Source organism: Dasypus novemcinctus, chromosome 10 (assembly GCF_030445035.2).
Source record: "Dasypus novemcinctus isolate mDasNov1 chromosome 10, mDasNov1.1.hap2, whole genome shotgun sequence".
In the NCBI taxonomy this organism is placed as follows: domain Eukaryota; kingdom Metazoa; phylum Chordata; class Mammalia; order Cingulata; family Dasypodidae; genus Dasypus; species Dasypus novemcinctus.
Genome location: NC_080682.1, coordinates 20,007,431 through 20,023,613, shown reverse-complemented (window position 1 = coordinate 20,023,613; position 16,183 = coordinate 20,007,431). Strand labels below are relative to the sequence as shown.

The 16,183-nt window shown below is 35.5% G+C and overlaps 1 pseudogene; it reads right to left on the bottom strand.

Moving 5' to 3' along the window:
• Positions 1-9,516: 9,516 nt before the first annotated feature.
• Positions 9,517-15,145, bottom strand: LOC101411064 (olfactory receptor 5B3-like; annotated as a pseudogene).
• Positions 15,146-16,183: the final 1,038 nt, after the last annotated feature.

Sequence of the window (16,183 nt, the reverse complement as noted above, 5' to 3'; positions counted from 1 at the left end):
CCCTCTTGGGAGTTGTGTAGCACTCTCCTGGTCTGCTGATCCCCAAAGCAGGTCCTTCACACAACTTTTGGCTCTTTCTCCATTGTTTTTATGAGAGCATTGAGCTCTGCCTGTTAATTCAATACCATTTTCCCACAATCCCCTCTTACCTTTTGGTTTTACTTTTGATTTACTATTTTGCTAGATAGGCATGGTTCTTGTGGCTTCCACTTTTCCTTTCCTACCATAATAGACCTCACTCTGCAAGTTAGGGATCCAATGTGTGTGGATATTCTGCTAGTTACTGACTATGCCTATTACAATTATGTATTCTGAAACAAGGAAAATAACCACAGAATGGTCCAGGGACCCACTCAACCCACTATGAGATGGACTCAAACTAAAACTTCATTGATCATCTGACCGCCATAAGCTCCCTCTCTGATTGGTGGAACACAGTGGTATTTTGGGTCACCTCAAATTAATGTTACTTCTGAGTCAGTTTTTAATAATCCCTGAAAATTCTGATCATTTCCTTTTCCCCAATGCAGAATTACCCTGGTAAAAGGCTGTAGGTGTTTCTGGGGGAGGTTGAGAGGAAGGTCGAAAATATAAATTTTTGGCAGCATAATAAGATTCTTCCCTATGGAGACCTGGTCTTCCTGTCATTCCAGGGATTCTGTGTCTGTAAAATGTTTCAAGTCTGGGAATTGACTAAATAACTGTGACTCTCTATTTCTGTAATTCAAATTAGGGTTTTGTTCACTCAACCAAGAACTCTTTTTATACAGATGAAGTATGAATTTAATATATTGCCCATTTGTGTCACCTTTTAGGTACTCCCATGAACTGTTAGCCAATGCCTTAGGTCTATAGGAGTCAGACACTTTTGATTGCTGCTTTGAATCTGCCTTTCATTGTTGTAGCCATACACACCTAGTCTTTGGCTATTAAATGTTGCTACCTGACTTCTGCCAGTCTGTGATGTGATCATCCCATAGTGTTTAAGGATTCTTGTTCCATGACAGCTGCTTTCACAGTAATATCTGACCTACAGAGAAGAAACAGTAGATCTCTTTAGGGAAGATGGAATTAATCTCCCAAATTTATTCCTCACTGTCATGGCTAAAGGTGTGTCCTCTGGACATTCTTAGGGTGGGTGAGTGGGTCATAAATGGTAAAACCATTCTTGCATTCAAATCTCTCTAAGCTTTGGATCCTCTCATCTACAGTATACCAGGGTAAACTGGACATCTAAAGTTCAGATATTCTGGATAATCATTTGGTGGACATTTCATCCACAACCAAAACAAACACTTAGAGCCCTTTCTAGCCCCTCAGGCTATAGAATTGGATCCAGAATCTCTGCTGAGTGGGCCCATATCATAAATTCAGCCTGGCCCAGCTTTATGTTCCTTCCACCATTATCCTACATGCTTAATATCCATTCCACATATATTCCCCTGATTTTGTCTATATAGGTAAGAAAAAAAATCATGCACCTTTTCCTCATAGATAATACTTTTTATCTTACCTCTTAGGCCCTATTTTAATCTTCAATCTAGTTTTAGGTCTGAAAGTAAATTGGAGTGGTGGGGATGGATGATGACAGGAATTACCAGCATCTTGTCAGTCAACTGCCTCAGGGATTTCCCTTGAAATTTTATCTTGTGAATTAGGGTTAATCTCTTCAGATAGGGGTGTGAAGGCTGTTTCCTTAGAAGGGATAGTTCCAGGTTTATCAGGTAGAGTAGGACTAACCTCTTCAGGTGGATGCTGGATGACTGATTAAAGCTGGGAGAGAGGAGGCAGGGCAAGACTGAGGAACTTAGCCAACAACAAGGAAATAGAATAAGAAGAACAAAATGACAAACATAAGACTTAACACACACACAAAAACAGCAACTAATTAATCCTCTAGACTAGACAAAGAAGATAATAAACAGAATAAACCCAACAAGATAAAATGATGACCAGACTGCAACAAAAAACTACAGATCATACCAATAATCAGGAAAACACGGCACAATCCAATGAACAAACTAAAATCCAGGAAGAGAAGTGGAACATTGAACAAGTAATTAAAGCCATCAAAACATGTATCATGGACCAATTCAATGAAGTGAAGGAAGAGATTAAGCATATTAAGAAAACACTTGGAGAGCATACAGAAGAAATTGTGATCATGCACAAAAAGATAACAGATATGATGGGGATCAATAATACAATCCAAGAAATCAAAAATACACCCTCAGAAAATAACAGCAGATTTGAAAAGGCCAAGGAAAGAATTAGCGATGTAGAAGACAGTATATCTGAAATCAAACAGATAGTAGAATTAATTGATAAAAAGATAGAAAAAATCCAGCAGGGACTTAGGGATCTGAATGACAATGCAAAATGTACAAACATATGCATTATAGGCATTCCAGAAGGAGAAGAGAAGGGAAAGGGGACAGAACAGGTGTTGGAGGAAATAATGGCTGGAAACTTCCCAAACCTATTCAGAGAGATGGATGTACATGTCCAGGAAGCACAACGCACCCCAAACAGCATAAATCCCAAAAGGCTTACCACAAGACATATACTTATCAAACTATCCAATGCGCAAGACAAAGAGAAAATACTAAAAGCAGCAAGAGGAAAGAGAACCATCACATACAAAGGAAGCTCCATAAGATTAAGTGCTGATCTCTCATCTGAAACCATAGAGGCAAGAAGGCAGTGGTATGACATACTCAAGGTACTAAAAGAAAAGAATTACCACCCAAGAATACTCTATTCAGCAAAGCTAGCATTCAAAAAATGATGGAGAGTTCAAAATATTCACAGATAAACAGAAACTGAGAGTATGTGAATAAGAATTCTGCTCTTCAAGAAATACTAAACAGAGTTCTGCAGGAGGAAAGGAGCAAACAGGAGAGAAAGAATTGAAGGAGAGTGTAAGAACAGTTAAAATGACAAAAGGAGAAAAAAATCAAACAATATATGACAAACACAAATCTACAGAAAATATGGCTAATATAAGTAATTCCTTGAAAGTAATAACACTGAATCTCAATGGATTAAACTCACCTGTTAAGAGATGTAGATTGGAAGATTGGATAATGAAATATGATTCATCTATATGTTGTCTACAAGAAACTCATCTTAGACCCAGGGATTGAAGGAGATTGAAAGTGAAAGGCTGGAAAGCAATCTTACAGGTAAATAATAACCAAAAAAGTGCAGGTGTAGTCATATTAATATAGGACAAAACAGACTTTAAATGCAAAACTGTTCTGAGAGACAAAAATGGACACTACATATTAGTGAAAGGGATAATCTTTCAAGAAGAAAGAACAATCATAAACATTTATGCTCCTAACAAAGGTGCCTCCAAATACATGAGGCAAACACTGGAAAAACTAAGTGAAGGAATAGATGCCTCTACAATTATAGTGGGGGTCTTTAACAGACAATTATCACCATTGGACAGAACATCTCAAAAGAGGATGAATAAAGAAACAAACACTTTGAACAGATACTAGAGGATCTGAACCTAATAGACATATACAGAACATTACATCCAAATACAGCAGGATATACATTTTTCTCAAGTGCACATGGATCATTCTCCAAGATAGACCAAATGCTAGGCCACAGAGAAAGTCTCAATGAATTAAAAAAGATTGAAATCATACAAAATAATTGACCATAGTGGAATGAAGTTGGAAATCTGCAAGGGCCAGAGACCCAGATTTGGCACCAGGACATGGAAGCTGAAGAACACACTCTTAGGAAAACAGTGGGTCAAGGAGGAAATCTTAACATAAATCAATAACTGCTTTGAAAGTAATGAAAATGATAACACAACATATAAAAATGTATGGGCTGCAGCAAAAGCTGTACTGAGAGGGAAATTCATAGCCATAAATTCATACTTCAAAAAAGAAGAAAGTGCTAAAATTGAAGAGCTAACTGCACAATTGGAGGAATTAGTAAAAAAACAACAAACTAAACCCAAAAAAAGAAGAAAGAAAGAAATAACAAAGATAAGAGCAAAACTAAATGAAATAGAAAATAAGAGAGCATTCAAAAAAATAAACAAAACAAAGAGCTGGTGCTTTGAGAAGATCACTAAAATTGACTATTCCTTAGATAGACCAACAAAGAAAAAAGAGAGAAGATGCACTACACAAAATAAGAAATGAGAAGGGTGAATCACCACTGACCCCACTGAAATAAAGACTATCATAAGAGGATACTTTGAAAAACTATATTCTAACAAGAAAGACAATTTACATGAAATGGACAAACTCCTTGAAACACATAAGCAGCCTACATTGACAAAAGAAGAAATCAATGATCTCAACAAACCCATCACAAGTAAAGAGAAAGAATCAGTCATTAAAAACCTCCCAACTAAGAAGAGCCCCGGGCCAGATGGTTTCACCGGTGAATTCTACCAAACACTCCAGAAAGACCTATCACCAATCTTGCTTAAACTCTTCCAAAAAATTGAAATAGAAGGAACATTCCCTAACTCATTCTATGATGCCAACATTACCCAAATACCAAAATGAAACAAAGACACTACAAGAAAGGAAAATTACAGAACAATCTGTCTAATGAACCTAGATGTAAAAATCCTCAACAAAATACTCGTTATTCATATTCAACAACACATTAAATAAATTATACACCACAACCAAGTGGGTTTCATTCCTGCTATGCAAAGATGGTTCAACATAAGAAAATCAATTAATGTAATACATCACATAAACTGATGGAAGGAAAAAAATCACATGATCATATCTATAGATGCAGAAAAAGCATTTGACAAAATACATCACCCTTTCTTGAAAGAAACACTGCAAAAGACAGGAATAGAAGGAAACTTCCTGAACATGATAAAGGATATATATGAAAAACCCACAGCTAACATCATTTATAATGGTGAAATCCTAAAATCTTTCCCTCTAAGATCAGAAACAAGACAAAGATACTACTATCACCTCTTCTATTTAACATTGTTTAAGTAGTACTTGCTCAAGCTCTGAGGCAAGAACCAGATATAAAAGGGATCCAAATAGGAAAGGAAGAAGTCAAAATTTCACTATTTGCAGATGCCATGATCCTATACATAGAAAACCATGAGAAGTCAACAACAAAGCTTCTAGAACTTATAAATGAGTTCAGCAAATTCACAGGGATTAAGATCAATGCTCGAAAATCAGTAGCATTTCTGTACACTGATGATGAAAATATGAAGAGGAAATCAAATAACAAATACTATTTACAATAGTAAATGAAAAGATCAAATACCTAGGATTAAATTTAACTAAAGATGTAAAAGACTTGTACACAGGAAACTACCCAACACTGTTCAAGGAAATCAAAGAAGACCTAAATAAATGAAAGAATTGTCCCCATTCATGGATAGGAAAATAAAATATTATTAAGATGCCTATCCTACCAAAACTGATCTACAGATTCAATGCAATCCCAGTAAAAAACAATGCAGCATTTTTTAATGAACTAGGAAAACTAACTCTGAAATTTATTTGGAAAGGAAAGAGGCCCCGAATAGCCAAAGACATATTGAAAAAGAAAAATGAAACCAGAGGAATCACACTACCAAACTTCAAAACATACTACAAAGCTACAGTAGTGAAAACAGAATGGTATTGCACAAGGATAGACACACTGACCAATGGAACCAAATTGAGAGTTCTGATATAGACCCTCATATATACAGTCACCTGATACTTAACAAGGACACCAAGCCCACTTAACTGGGAGAGAATGGCCTCTTCAACAAATGGTGCCTAGAGAATTGGATATCCATATGCAAAAGAAGGAAAGAGGATTACTAACTCACACCTTATACAAAAGTCACCTCAAGATGGATCAAAGACCTAAATGTAAGAGCTAAGATCACATAGACCTTGGAAAACAATGTAGGGAAGCATCTACAGAAACTTGTAACAGGAAATGGCTTCATGAACTTTACACCCAAAACACAAGCAGTGAAAGAACAAATAGATAAATGGGACTTCCTCAAAATTAAAGCCTTTTGCACTTCAAAGGAATTTGTCAAGAAAGTGAAAAGAACCTACTCAATGGGAGGAAGTATTTGGTATTTTTTTTATTTAACAATTGTGTCTAGTATCTTTAGAAGAAACCAGCCAACATTGTTTATCTCTACAAAACTCAGTTAAGGTATCAAGACACTGTCACGCAGAGCCTTGTCTTTTATAAGCATTTGAATAACACTGTCCAATGCTGATATTTTGTGCATCTCTTTATCAACTCATGCCATGGACAGTCTTAACCATTGGAAGCAGAATCATTAGTGTCTTTGAATCTAATCGAATGAAAGGACCAATTCCTAAAGCCCAAGAACCAACTCAGAAATCTCATCTTTAAGATTCTGTTTATCAAGTATGAAAATCACATCCATCAACCATGTGGGTCTAAGCCCCTCTCTTGATATAAAGGTGGAGTGGACATCAGCATCCCATGGGCCTGAAGATGGAGGAATAAAATATGGATTAGAGTGTCTTATTTTTATTATACTATGGAACTACAGTGACCAGTAATGGAAGAAACTGTAGCATCGATCTGGAGAAAGTGTCCACAGTAGTTGCCGAGGGCAAGGAGAGAGAAGAAGAGATGTGATGTGGGGACATTTTTGGAACTTGGAGTTGTCCTAAGTGATATTGCAGGGACAGATGCTGGACATTATATATCCTGCCATACCCCACTGAATGTACTGGGGGAGAGTGTAAACTACAATGTAAACTATAATCCATGCAGTGCAGCCATGCTTCAAAATGTATTAACCAAATGTAATGAATATGCCACAGTGATGAAAGAGGTTGTTGATGTGGGAGGAGTGGAGTGGGGTGGGGTGTGGGGTATGTGGGAAACTTTCATGTATGTTAATGTAACATTTTTTGTGATCTATGTATCTTCAAATAAATACAATAAAAATATGAAATAAAAAAAGAAAACTATGTTAGTCAAAATTCTCCAAGGAAAAATAACTAACTCTCTCTCTCTATATATATATACTACCATATATATAGTGTAAAGATGAAATTTATTACAGGATTTGGCTCACATGATGCTGGGGATGGAAAAGTCTAAATTTTGTTGAGCAGGCTTCAAGTTAGGAACTTTGCTGAAGGTCTTTATGAATTCCCCAGAAGAAGCTGGTTGTCTGAGTAGAGATAGAAATTCTTCCTTTTGACTGCTGAAATCATCAGTTCTTCTTTTAAGGCTTTCAACTGATTGGATGCAACATCCCTCATTGTTGAAGGTAATCTCATTATAGATGCAATCAACTTACTGATGATTTAAATTCACAAATTATTCTCATAGTACCAATCAGGCCAGTGCTTCCTTGACCAAACAACTGGACATAGAAACCTACCAAAGGTGGTACATGAAATTAACTGTCATAATTCTGAAATTTATAAATATTTATATGCATTTTAGGTTTTTTCATTTTGACAAATATGTCATCATAAAGTAGGATGTTATCAATAGGGAAAATTAGAGTTATGAGTTTATGAGAATTGCCTATAATATATATTCAACTTTTTTATATTAAATTATTTCAAAATTTAAAATGAATTTTAAAATAATACATAAAAATGTCTCTCCAAGGACAAACATCTCCATTTCCATTGACTTAAGGGCCAGAAAGAATATTGAGTTTACACCACACTGACCCATTAGTATCAGAATGACTTTTTAGTATATTCAATTCCAGTTTTACAACTCTTAGGTGTTGACTGGTTCTGACTTTAAACAGATAGACAATGAAGACATGGGCACAAATTCCTTTTGGTAGGTGTATTATAGAGTTAGGGTAAACTAAGGATGAAAATCAAATCCATAAGTACGGTGTATTTTGTTAGCATACTGAGGTAGATTATGTTTATTGCTGATAGTTTGTGTCTTGCTTGAGTTGTCTATAGATATTTAGAATCATTGGAGATATGATTCATCAATATGTATGAAAGAATTTTTCAAATTGAATTGGGTATGTTATCTCCTCATAGTTTCGTAATTTTTCTTTTTATGGTTTATTAAATGTAAATGATGTCATATGCTACTTATTGATTGGAGAGAAATCATGCTTAATGTGAAAATTTAAGGTGATTTGAGAATTATAAAAAACAAGTGTGTTCACAAGTAGAGTGGGCAAGTACTGAGTGAAAATGTAGGTAGCATGGATCATAATATGCACTAAAATATTTTGTAAATAATTTTATTATGGGTGATGAACTGTAATCATTAGTTGCTCAAATACATGTATAGTTGGATTCAAAGATTATTTAAACAGTTATTGAAAAATTTGTATCAACTGGGAAATCCTTTCTGTTTAGGGATGATGATGTTGCTTGTAAACTGTACATTTTATTTAGAGGAAATAAATGAACAGGTGAACAAGCAAGTAATAACAAGAGTTGAGAAGTGATTGGGACTAGGAAGAATAAAGCAGGGAGAGGTAAATGTCCACCGAGGGTTGGGATGACAATGAGGTGATGACAATTAAGAAGGTATCTGCAAGGATCTAGGAAAGATTCCAAGCACAGAGAATAGCAAGTAAAAAGTCCCTGAGGCCAGAGCATGCTTGGAATTGTTCAAGAATAGCAGTTAATTCAGCATGAATGAAGTGTACAAAATGAGCAGGAGAGTGCTAAGAGATGACCTAGTTCAAGGAAAACTACACTATCAAAAGAGTGTCATTAGCCATTTCAGAGAATTTATAGACAGAAAATGGGTAACATTATTGTTACCTTATGTGCATTTTTTAAACAAATGTGTACATTTGGTAGTCATGTACAGATAAATTGAAAAATGTTATCATAGTTAACCTCTTTTCTTTTATAATGGCATTTTCCTTTCTGAAAATTTTATGTGAACATGCATTTCTCTCAAATGAGTTAAGGCAGAAATATTATTCCTTTATGATGCTATACTTATGTTGCTCTAAATAAAATATACCCACCAAAATAAAATTCCCTATTAAAAAAACTATATTAGCATTTTCCCAATTTGGGCTCTTGAAATAGTTTTTCAAATAGAGATAAATAAGATTATACATAAATATATATCTGATATGCCAATTGATAATTTAAATTATTTTATTTAACACTAACTGTAAACTATATACTTCAAAACACATTCACAGTCCTGTGAATGTGTGCACTTATATTCATGATCTTGAGTGTGCCCTATTTTATTCTAATGCATACATTGATATTTGATAGAGGAAATACATGCAGAACATGGGAATAAATCAAATAGTGTTAATAAATTTAAATAAGCAGAGTCGAAAATGTCTTGTTCTCCCTCAACCATGCTCATTCAGGCATTACATTTCTAGGCATAATATTTTCTACGTTCTAGACCACAGACATTTGTAAGGGCAAGGATATCATGTCATGGAATTATATGTTGTATAGGCCTTAACGTGTAGGTCATTATATTGAGAAGATTGGAGAGGAAGGAAAATAGGTCATTGTGGATCCTACAAAATTATAAGATTGAGCCTAGAGACAGTTTTGCCTTCTCAACAACACTTTTATATGCACTCTTGACTTCCTTGTTCCTCAGGCTGTAGGCAGAGGATTCAGCATGGGGATGATGATAGCATAGAATATGGATGCCATTTTGTTGTGTCCATGGAACGAGTGGGTCTAGGTTGTAGGTACATAAAGATGATTGTTCCATAGAAGATGGAGACCGCAGTGAGGTGAGAAACACAAGTAGATAAAGCCTTATGGTATCCCTCAGTTGAGTGCATTCTCAAGATGGTGATAAATATAAACAGGTAGGAAATTATGATAACAAGAAGAGCAAAAAAGTATATTGGAACTTCCCACAAAAACAAGAATTAGCTCACTAACATGCCTATCAGAGCAAAAGAGAATTATGACTGTAGGAATATCACCAAAAAAAAAAAAAATGATGTATCACATTGGATGTACAGAAAGAGAGTTGGAATGTATCCCCAGTGTGGATGGAGGCATTCAGGAAACCACAGATATAGCAGCCTATGGCCAGACATGCAGACACATTTGTTGTCATGGTGGTGGTGTAATAGAGGGGTTTACACATTGCTGCATAGTGGTCATAGGCCATGGAGGTCAAGAGGTAACTTTCCACAGTGGCAAATGCTACAAAAAAGACCATCTGAGCAGTACACAAATTGTAGATTACCTTATCTCCTATGAGGAACACAGATATGACTTTGGGAGTGACAGATGAGGAGTACCCAAAGTCCACCAGAGAGGTTACTGAGGACAATGTACATGAGCGTGTGGAGCTGAGAGTCAACGAGAATCAGTACAACCATCCCTAGATTCCCAAATATGCTGATGAGATAAATGAGGGTGAACATTGCAAACAGAGGGACCTGCACTTCATGTTTTAAAATTTTTTATTTGAATATGTTCTTGTATAAGCACAGTGTTTTAATTATTTTTCATTTGAAACCTTTGGAAGGGCATTCATCCTCTGCAAATCTTTCTTCTCAAACACCTTCCTCCTAATTTGTTTTCAACTTTATTTTTGTAACTATAACCCATAAAGCCTTTGTTCACTAACTTTTGTTGCAAATACTTTTTAAATATATATTACATTCTACAATCAATGATGAATTATGTATATAAACACATATGTATATGCATACCATTTCATTTTAGCTTCACAATAACCTGAAAAGGTAGCAAATATTATGATTCCCATTTTACCATTAAGAGTATTGAGGATTCGAAAAGTATATGGCCCACTGGGAGGACTGTGGGAGAGTGTGGGCTATGATGTGGACCATTGACCATGAGGTGCAGCCGTGCTCAGAGATGTATTCACCAAATGCAATGAATGTCTCATGATGATGGAAGAGATTGTTGTTATGGGGGGAGGAGTGGGGTGAGGGGGTAGGGGGTATATGGGACCTCATATTTTTTACATTAATGTTACATTAAAAAATAAAGACAAAAAAAATAAAAATACTTTGCTAAAAAAAAAAAAAAAGAAGTATGTGATGCTCTACAATGGCACAACTACCCTGAGGGAGTTTCAAGATTCAAGTATCATACCCACTTTTGACCCATTCAAAGTCTATGCTTTCAGTCTCCTCACTATTAGTGTTTGCAGATGTACTGTTAATTTAATTTTAAAAGTGAGATAATGGGGAAAATGTTAAAATGAGATACTAATCTTGAAAATCCAATTAGGGCACTCACATAATTTAAAGAACTATTGTTTCCTCAGTTCTGTTTTTTTTTTTTTTTACCATGAATGAGAAGCAAAGAGATAGTGACCAAGATGAAAGTACAGTCTACTCAATCACAGCATCATCTATTCATTTATTTTGTTTTCTTTTTAGGACATCAACATGATGTTTTATAAATATCACCAAACTTCTTTCAAGTAAAAGCTTAACATTTATACCAAAATATCACTGCCTTGCTTTCGAAAAAATTCAAAACATCTGATTCTGAGATGAAATAATGTTATATATAGATGTCTCACTGCTTTTGCATGAAATACACTTCTCATAAAAGTGTAAATGAAATATGAAATCTTACCTTGTTCCTTGATATAAAAGAAAGGGAATACTGTATTGTGAGTCTGAGATGACAAATTCAGTCATGGAACAAGGTATAAATGAGTTCTTAGCCAGGTATTTATAAAAAGGTTCCAAAGTTTCTGAGACAGGGAAAGATGGAGGAAAGAATATTTACTTGGGACCAGGGACCTGGGTTCAAGTCCTGAACCTATTGTACATTCTTACTGTTACCTTGTAGGATTAACATATATCCCCCTTATTTATAAAATAATTATAATAAAATTACTTACCTCATATAATTGACAGAAAAATGACTGTGAAGGGCAAGCAATGGAAAGTAGATAAAACAACTCACTAAGGGGGTTATCACTTTAAATTCAATCAACACAATTTTATCTAAGGGTCTTTTTCTTCCCCATGGTTGCAGGATTACAGCAAATGCTGTTTAGGGAAAGACTGCAAGTATTAACAATTGTTAACTTTCATATGAATTGAATAAATGATGACCATAAGTGACTCTACACAGTCTGGTCTTACTAAAATGATGTTCTTGGAGTCATATTGTTATTTCAGGGACTAATACGTAGGGATCAGGAGGGAGTTATAGTGATATAAGTGCTCAGGTGATGCCCATTGTAAGGGCAGCTATGGCTCCCTCTCCCACAACTGGAGAAGAAGCAATTAAACTGCCTATGGGGACTTAATTGTATAGTTGAGTGTGCATACATTTTTGTTTATGAGTTGTTGGCATTTCTTTTTTTCATTTTCTAATAAAAGTATAATTTACACACATAATATTTCACAGTTTTCAGAGTATACTTCTAAGATTTTGAACAAATATACCTGCTCATGTAACCACTAACACAAACATGTAAAACAATTTCATCCCAAAACCAATTCCTTTAAGCATCTGTTTGGTCAACTTCTTCTTCCAACCTTTGCCTCTGTCAACCTCTAAACTGATATCAGTTCACAAAGTTTGGCCTGTGCATGATTTTCCTATAAATAGAATGTTAGAGTATATAGCCTAGTCTCGTTTCTTTCACCAAGCATAATGCACTTGAGATCCCTCCGTACTGATATCTGCAACACTAGTGGACCCTTTTTATGATGGGTAGTATGCCATCATACAAACACCACAGATTATTTATCCATTTCCCAGGTTAGGAACATTTTTGTTGGTTTTAATGTTTAGCAGTTATGAATAAAGCCACTAAATATTTGCTTATTTTCTGCAGAAGCATAAGTTTTCATTTTATATGGAGAAATACCTAGGACTGGATTGCTTGGTCATAATGTAAATATATGTTTAATTGAATCAGGGACTTCCAAATTGTTTTCTGAAGTAACTACCATTTGCATTCCCACCAGCAATATATTCCAATTGCTTTATATATTTTCCAGCACTTGGTTTTGAAAAGTTTTTAAAATTTTATTTTATTTCATTCCAATTTCATTTTTTGCTTTCTCAAAGAAATATTAGGAAGACTCCTTAACAAAATCTTATTTTAAAAATCACCTATTTGCATTACTACCACAGATCTTCCCTGGGAATTGCTTTTTAAAAAAGAAACAAACAAATGAAACATCTCTATTTCTTCCTCTGCTCTGTTCCCTCTGCCACAGCTTTTCCTAGAGCAGGCAGGTGTAGTGGTAACAGATTTGTTCTGTGCAATGATGGCTTGACTGCCTATTCAAATAAATTATTTAATCTTTCCAAACTTCTGCTTTTCATGTATAAAGTAGGGGGTAACATGTATCTCTCACACAATTGCCAAGAAGATTATGAATTGACATATATACAAAGCTGAGCACAATGTCTAGTACATATCAGATGCCTGATGAGGTAAACATTACTATTTAGATATTTATTTAAAAATTGATAGAACATGAGTCAAAAATACAGTGTTTGTTGCTTATACATTCTATCTGCTTCCTGACTTGAGCCTGTCCCATTGCATGTAGGTAGAAATAAGTGATTGTTCTAGACAATGGACTGTGGGAAAGAATTGGTATGTGCCATTTCTGTCTGGGTTGAAACATACACACAATCCTACAGTTGTCTGTTATTAACCAAATTAAGAAATCTTAATAGTAGCTACAACTATAGATGGTAAAGCCCTCATCAGCTTGTGTTATTGAGTGACCTTGAGGAAAAAGTCCTTCATTCCCCAGGCAATCTGTTTGATGGGCACGTAGTAGCATAACAGAGAAACAAACCTGTAGTAGGTTGAATTGTGGCTAGTAAGACATTCGGTTCTAATCCCTAGTACTTTTAAATAGCATGGGAAAGCTGTCATATTACTCCAGATTAGCCTCATCTTTATTCCATCACAGAAAATTATTAAAGCCTTGACCAGTATTTTCATTTTGACATTTTAATAACCTGCATTTAATATTTGGAAGTTCATCTAAGCCCCCTCAGGGAAAGAATAAGGAACACAAAGAATATTTGAAGAAATAAAGGCTGAAAACCTCCCAAATCTGATTTAGAAAAAGAAAATTTGAATCTCCACATCCAGGAAGCCAACAAAGTTAAACAAAAAAGATCCACAACAAGATACATTACAGTCAAACTGTCAAAAATGGTGGAGTACTGAATACCAATGGCCCAACACTCCACAGAAATACTAAAAAATAGCAAAATTAATAAAAACCAACTGTGTCAGAATTATGAAAATTAGTCAAATACTTACAAACATTTGATTTCTAAATCAGACAACATTGAAAAAAAAGGCATTCAAACCATATCTGAACACAATCATATCTGAACACAATGTAAAGGAATGGAGATTTCTGAGATGATATAAACAAAAAGTATGTTTAAAAATAGTTTTGAAAGCCAAGCCACTAAACAAACTACTACAAAGGGTGGTTCATTGACAGGTCCATGTTACTGATGACTGTGCTTATGAACCTTTACTCTTGAAATGGAAACTTAGCCTAGTATTATAGGATGCCTTGGAGTTGTCTCCTTAGAACCTTCTTGTTGCTCTTTTTGGCTCTCTCTAAGCTGAATTCAGCATATAAATGTATTTCCTTTCCCCCAGAGTGGGACATGACTCCCAAGCATGAACCTCTCTGGCACCAAGAGACTACTACCAAGCACCAACTAGCAAAGCGATTGGAAAAAGACCTTGATGAAAAAGGGGAAAAGGTAATGACAAATGAGTTTCTATAACTGAGACTTCAAAGTGAGTTGAGAGGTCATCCTAGTGGTAACACTTATGCATGTCTCAGCAGGATCTCATTAACTGCCAAAGTAGATATTACCCCAAAGAGTGGGGGTCTTGAAGGTTCTGGAGACATTCAAATGCTATAGTCAGGAGAGATAACTCAGGAGCTTGGCACCTTGCCAGTGGGCCATACCTTGGAATTTATGCTCCCCAGGATGACAGTGTTGGACTCAGTTGTGATTTCTCTACACAGAGTTCTTATGTTCTTCTATTTGAACCTATAATTAGTACTACAGTTGGTAGGTATACATCCAAGAGACTTAATTCTTTGGGCTGTCCATGTGCCAGCTGGACCTTGAATCTCAACAGAATTGCAACACCTACTCTCCAGTTCATTTGTCTCACCCAGGACAATTAACAAGGAGGTGATTGTGGACAATTACCATACCAAGGAACTGAGATAGTCTACAACTTCAAGCAAGAGTGTCCCATCCAACAGCCCTAATGGATCACAGGTCCCTCTCACCTATAGGTGGAGTGGACATCACCATCCAAAAATCATAAGAAATGGGGAATAAACTATGGACTAAAGTAGACTTACTGGTATTCTTCTATAGACTTACTGTGATTCTAGCAGTGGAAGAAATTATATCATTGATGTGGAGGTAGTGGCCACTGGAAGTTCTGAGGGCAGGGAGAGTGAAAAACAGGTGTAATGCAGGACATTTTTGGGACTTGAGAACTGTCCTGAATGACATTGCAATGACAGATACAGGCCTTTATGTATCTTGCCATAGCCTACAGAATTGGGTAGGAAAGAGTGTAAACTACAATGTAAACTTTAATCCTTGTTTAGTGACAATGCTCCAAAATGTGTTTATCAATTGCAATGAATGTACCATATTAATGAAGGATGTTGTTAATGTGGGAAAATGAGGGATTTGTGGCAAGTGGGGCATATGGGAATCCCCTACATTTTTTATGTAACATTTATCTAATCTAAGTATTTTTAAAGAAAAAAAAAAGAAACTACGTTAGTCCTCAGCAAGCAAGAACAATACATCCCGAGGAGGTGAAAGAGTATATTTCCCAGAATTACCATATTATATTACTCAAAATGCCCAATTTTATTTAGAAAATTAAGAAGTATGCAAGTAAGAAGAAAGTAAGGTACCTTAAAAGGGAAAAAAGAAATGGAAACTCCCTCTGAAGAAGCATAAACATTGAACTTACAAGTCAAAGGTTTTTGTTGTTGTTTTGGTATTGGGGCTGGAGATTGAACCCAGGTATCTCTTAATTGGGAAGCTGGCACTCAACCACTGAGCCACATGGGCTTCCCTGAGTTTTTTTTTTTTTTTATTTGTTTGCTTGTTGTTTATTTTTTAGGAGGCACCGTGAACCTGGAACCTCTCATTAGGGTTCAGCCACATTTGTTCTCTGAGGCAAAGATTTC